The following is a 6466-nucleotide window of genomic DNA, read 5'->3' as shown; positions in this document are numbered from 1 at the left end:
CATTTTCCCCTTTTCTATAAAGGTCAGAATTAAATGGATATCTCTTTACCACTTTACAGGCAAATGCTTTGGTAAGTGAGTGCTCGGCAGCCTTGGGGTTGAATACAAAATGTGGTAAATATCCTGAAGTGGAGATGAGATTTTTTAAAATCTGCGATTGTGCTTGTAATACAGAAGAGGAGGTGATTTTTTTGTGATTGTTAGATTTGGCAGGAGTGGGTCTCTTCAATTTATTGACTTCTTTATGAATGAGTACTGACATTAGATAGTCAAGCTGCATAACACAGTGAGATTATTCGTATGCAGTAAACAGATATGCTTGCAGCTCTCCAGCCCTAGAAATGTGCAGTGAAACCATTCCCTCTGGCTGAGGGAGGCTCCATCTGCCACGCTAACAGCAAGAGCCAGAGGTAAGGTCAAGGCATTGCTTAGGGCCAGACTGCTCCATGCAGACATGAAGACTTCTCTGGGGATACAGAAGCCTTTTTCCCTGAAAAGGCTCCTTGCCAGTAGCCAGAAAGAATCATGGTCCCTGCTCTGTTCCCTCTGTATTTCCGTAGGGATCTGGTACTGTCTGGGCAAATCTGCACAGGTAGTAGCAAGGAAAGCAAGAAGCTGGCTGTTTGTTAGAGTCACCCAGCAATGTTGCAGGAAAACTAAAAGGTTTTGCAGAAATGTGTTAGCAAGCCTCTGCCAAAACACATCCAGAAACCTGGCCGCCTTTCTGCCACACTGCCTCAGATGCTGCATTTTGAAAGAAAGAGGAAATCAAATTGAATAAAAAAAAACCCCATATAATTGACAAACCATTTTTGTAAACCTAATGCAATACCTCAATGCATACATTAATTGGCTAATGCTGACACAAACACACCTCACATGGGGCATGCTGATACCAGGATGTCCATAAAGCTTGCTCAAACTGGTGGCATGTGCGTCCTGTCGTACTGCTTCCACAGCAGACTCTGAGATGAAAGCCTTTGCCCTTCCTCTCCGTTATTAGCATTCTGGAGGGTGATAAAGAGGGAAGTTCAACACTCAGGTTGTACCTTCCCTGGTTCTTTCACTTCACTGGAAGACTTCTGCTAGTTGTTACTTCTATTTGAAAACCTTTGTTTTCATTCAGTGCTGTGTGTTGGTGGGTCACTTCAGTCAGCCTCTGCACTAAACCATATTTATGGCATTGTGCTGTATTACAATCGACTGTAGCCTGCCATTCCTCATCTTTGTAATGACAATAAACGCTTAAAGGAATTTCATTTTGGATAGAAAAATATAAGAAGCCCTTGAGTGAGCACCTAAAAGGTCACAGTTGTTTTAAATGAAAATTAAAATCAATGCATGATCTTGGTGAATTCTGATGAGAAATATTTATTAAAAACTAGTATTATTTTTTAATAAGAGAATCTATGAATCTAAACATCAAGGGTCTTTATGTGTAGATACATGAGTGTGCACACATATGCCCTTGGCACATGGCAGCATTGGTTGCAATTCCAAATTCTGAAGTATTTCACAAGCTCTAGTTGAAGGAAATATAAATACTTGATATGAATTAGATCAAGGTAGCAAGATGATGTAAAAGGCAAGGGGAATTTTTTTCGTAAGTCTCCTTACTAGAAATGTACTACTGGTAATATTTTCACTTAATGGTACCTACCTAAGCCAGTCATGGCACAGGTTTCATTGTGCCGTGTTATGCATAGAAAATCATAGCCTCAGTCTTCAAGTATATGTGATGTGCAAAACAAAAAAGAAGCAGGAAGAGGGGCAGTGTGAACCTTCTTTTCCTCTTGTGCGAGTGGAAGTGCCAGCTCCCTGCATGACCATCCTTGCTCAGGTTGTTTCTTCTGGATAGTTCGTGGGGAAAGTAAGCTTTGAGGTGGGTGAGTGAAAGTTGCTTCCATGAATCCGGAAAGAGATTTTGCCAACAGTAAGGGGAGAAGTGGGAGAGGGCAAATGCAGACTTGTGGGAGAAATGGAGATTCAGGTGATTGAGGATGCTCTTGATGATGGAGTGATAGTAGCCTTCTCTAAATGAGATGACATGACAGGAATTGTATCCCAAGGGGAGGACAGAAAGCTTGTGTTTGATGTGGTGGAAGGCAAAATCAGTGGAGTGACTTGAAGGGGTCAGGAAGGAAGTATAGTGTTTTTACTATAGCAATATTTCTTATATTTATTATTTTTTTTATGCTTGTAGTGGTCATGATGTACAAGGAAAGGACAGTACTGTTTCCAGAGCAGTTGCCAGGAAGGAGGAGGCAGTAACAGTGGAAAGTGTGGAAGAGATGAAAATCTGGTAAAATGAAGGGAGATGGTTTTGGAGTGACACAGGAAGAAGCAGTAGCTGTAGCAGATGGCCTGAATACAAGGTTTTGGTGAAAGGGACAAGCAAAAGATGAAACCAGAACACAGGCCAGAGACATAGATCATATGCTGCTCCTGCCATGATGTGGGACATGATGGGGGAAAAGAAGAGATGCTGAAGAATGTATCACCTTGGTAAAATCCTTTGCACCTGGCAAGTGAACAATGAAGCTAAAGCTCATTGGAGCTGGTTCTAAACTGATGAAGTGCTATATGTTTAAAAATGCAACAAAACCCCAAAGTTTTCATTTCTTAGTAGCATTTGTTTGTCTTTGCATACCTTTCAGCTTGCACAGTTAGATTACCACCCCTCAGACTCTCTGCCTAGTTGCAAGCAATGAATTTCTGCTTCTTACAGCAGCTTCCATCCACTTCATAGAGGTACCTCTGCCACGCTGTGCCAGGCTTGCTGGTGGCACCCCAGGGGTGAGCTAGCTGTTTCATGTGGCTTGACAAGCTTCAAAAATGTTGTACCTCTTTGTCCTTGTTTGATTTATTGTGCCAGGGCTGGGCTGTGCTCAGGTTATCGTTTGTTTATTATTTCATTGTCCATTTCTGTTCAGCAACCTCAGATACTTCCCACTGAAACTAGTCCTTGCCTTCTGTGTTTCTTTGCTCAGAACAGTGTTTAACCAGCTTTGTTTATCGTCCTTTGCTGATACCCTTTCTGCTCCTGCCATAGTGTAACTTGTGGCACAGTTTACACAACATAATGAGGGTTATCATTTAGGTGATTAAATCACTATGTTTAAATACCCTGTTTGAGCTTATTACCACTGGAACAGACTCTGTGGTTGCTGACATTTTCGCAATGGATCCTGCAAAATTGCTTAGTCCTCTTGGGTTTCTGATCTTTCTCAGCCTGTGGACTGTGGATTATGTGTTCAGAACATGCATTTTATTGCAGGCAGAATAAGGACATTATTCAGTCTCTCACAGCCTTTAGAGAACTTGCCCAGAAGTGAGAAACGATGATGAAAAACCCTTGCCTTGCAGAAGCTGAGGTTATGGCATGGAATGATCAGCACGCAAGCTATGGCACATGGTGTGCAGTACACGCCATTACCTGCTCCACGTCTTAAATTACAGAGCAGAAATCAGCCTTGTAATCAGCCCCTGATTATGCTATTTGCTGTTGTTACGTGCTGAAGGAGGAGAGCATCTGCTGCTTCTTTTTAAACGCTTGTTTATGAAGCAAGTCTTCCTGCCAAGAATATAAGCAAAGGACTGTTTGTATCCTGGCAGGAGAAAACTGGTCTGGAAATGATATCTAAGGTTCGTGTGAAGTATGGGGTTCTGGAGATGAGATGAGAGAATATAGCTCCATGTCCAGCCCCTTGGGGAAAGGGTTGTCCTCCACCCTTCCACAAGTTCAGAGAACCTTCATATGCTTTGCAGCCTTTCTTCTGGAGGAGATTGTTACTGCAGAGCAGTGAATGCTGGACCCATCATCACCATCTTTCTGCAGTTTTTGGCTACCTTGCTGTTTGTCCTTACTAAGGGACCTTTTCACTGTGGTTTTCTTGCTCTCCTTCTGTCCCAGGAGCCGGCCCTTTGACTTGTAGTAGCAATTTAGTTTGCGTTGAAATAGCAATGATGCTTCCTTCTCTGTACTTTGTGCATCCCCTCTCCCAGTGGTAGCGAAGAGTCCAGGAACCAGGCAAGGAAGAATGAACCATCCACTTCAACAGATTCAGTCTGCACTTTCTTTCTGGGAAAACAAGCCTGGGCAAGGGCATCATAAGCTCTTGTATTCAGAGTGCAACAGTCTGGTTTTTGTATTGTTTGGTTGGATTTTTAAAGCAATTGAGCCTCTCCTTGGAACATTAATAATTGTTTGGGATTTAACTTAAAAAAAATAATGGAATAATAGCAAGTAAGAACATCCAAATAACTTCTAAATTAGTGCGACTGGTGCCAAGCATATCAGTGCTAAGCCAAAAATCCAGTGCCTTGGACAACAGATCATTCAGCTAGTTGATGTATATTCATTAATTGGCATGGGAGTAGGGGAGGAACAATGCACAAATGGAAATGAATTCTTATTTTCAATTTATGTATATAAATATTAAAATGGGGATAGTTTTGTTTCATTATTGTATTCTGGATATTTTTATTTTCATTTTTTCAAAACCACTCTCTTAGTCCCAGCAAACAGTTGGAGAGACAATAGCTAATTTAATTCATCATCTTTTACATGCACAGCTGTGGATGGAAAGGAAAGCTCTGGTTTGGCATCAAAGACCTTCACAATCGAGCTTTGCTAGCTTTAAGCCATTTTAAGAAGAATGCTTGGTTACTAATCTTTGTGTGAGGAAATTCAGAGCTCCTCGAAAGCTGGAAAGGTTGAGTTCACAGCTTGAAGTCCGTTCCAACCTGGGGGCTGGCTCCCTGTGTGTTGTCCTCTCTGTTGCTTAGCACTGCCTGACTTTTACAACATTTAATCTCAGGCTTGCAAGACCACGCGGAGAGCGGGCCACAAATAGCAACTTGCAGGGAAAGAATCTGCCTGAAGAGGGTTTCCCCTGCTTTCTGAAAGCCATCACTGAACAGTGACACAAACTCTTTATTTAGCGGTTGTCCATCTCCTGTGATCTTTAAGATAAAGTCACCCAATTAAACCCCAGTTAAACACTGTTCTGAGTGTCATTTTACTATTAATCTTGGGTTAAGTTATAAAGGGATAAAAAAGGAACAGTGTGTGATTTGTCATGCATTAAGAAGGTGGCTAGTGGCTTATCTTGCATTTATGGTCTTAACTTGAAGTTCACCATAAATCATCAAATCCATGTGAACTCAGAAAAGTGAAGGTATTAGCTTATAAGCCAGCTGGCAGCCTAGGCCAGTGCATGCTCAGAAGTGCTGGTGGCTTGTTCTCTACTCTTTCATTACTTTTCTATTCAGGAAAGTATGAGAGGAAGAAATGTGAGTCATTCTTATTTCTGCAACCCTTTTTTGGGGGGATGTTGAAGGGAGAAACAGTTCCATGGGTTTCCATAGCAGGGGGCAGGAACTAGATGATCTTTAAGAACTCTTCCAACCCAAATCATTCTATGAGTCTGTGGTTCTATGAAAAATCCTGTTTCCAAACCTCTCCCAGTCCTGTCAGTTGTAAGTACAATGCTTTTCAGAGGGGCAACAGAGAGGGAGAAAGAAAATTGGTCTGCGAAAGGAGCATTGCCATTTCTGGTACAGAGCACTGGGATGCTCAGTGCACAGTGGAGACAGAAGGAAAGGAGAGAATAAGGGAAGGGTGACCTGCTTTGGTGTGATCACAGAGCTAGTCTGCAGTCCTGATACATATGCCCTGTTTAGAAGGAAAGGAGAGAATAAGGGAAGGGTGACCTGCTTTGGTGTGATCACAGAGCTAGTCTGCAGTCCTGATACATATGCCCTGTTTTCTGGCAGGCTGTCATGCTTTATATATTTACAACATCCTTTTCAGATTAAGGGGAGTTAAATATCAATCTGTCACATTTCTGTAGTGTGTGATTTAAGGGCTAGGTGATTACTCCTATAGCGGTGCAGCTCAGGGCATCCACCCTGAAGGGCTTATCTGAGGGAGAGCTGGGCATGGGAGCACCAAGCATCAACCTCTGTCCTACTAGAAGCCAGGGCTGCAGGTAGGTAATGTAATTTGCTAGCTGTGAGGTGTACTTGCCCCGAGTGTTTTTCCACTTTCCCTGACTGTTTTGACAGGGCATGTGTTGCTGTTTTTGAACTGATCATCGATCCGAGTGTGTGGGCTTCTGGACACTTTCTCAAGGCCTGGCCCCAGCTGAGTGCCATGGAGATGCCATCCATGTGGATGGGATGCATCCACAGGGATGCTGCTTGCAGCAGCTCCCTGGCCAGCACTGGCTGTCCCAACAGACCTGGAAAGCCTCTGACAGCAGCTGTGAGAGGGACACACAGCAGCTCAACAAGGATGAAAGCAGGGTGTTATGAGCAGTCCTCAAATGCACTAGCCCACAACAGAGTAGAAACAGTGGTACAAAAAAAGAGCAGGGACAGGTTTGGGTTCTGAGGTTTTGTGATGAGAAAAACATAATAATGAATTTCCTGCTGATTTTTTGCTGCTTTTAATATTACTGAA

Source organism: Psittacula echo (assembly GCF_963264785.1).
Source record: "Psittacula echo genome assembly, chromosome: 1".
NCBI classification, from domain to species: domain Eukaryota; kingdom Metazoa; phylum Chordata; class Aves; order Psittaciformes; family Psittacidae; genus Psittacula; species Psittacula echo.
The sequence above is the reverse complement of the archived record's forward strand: the minus strand, read 5'-3'. Positions refer to the sequence as shown.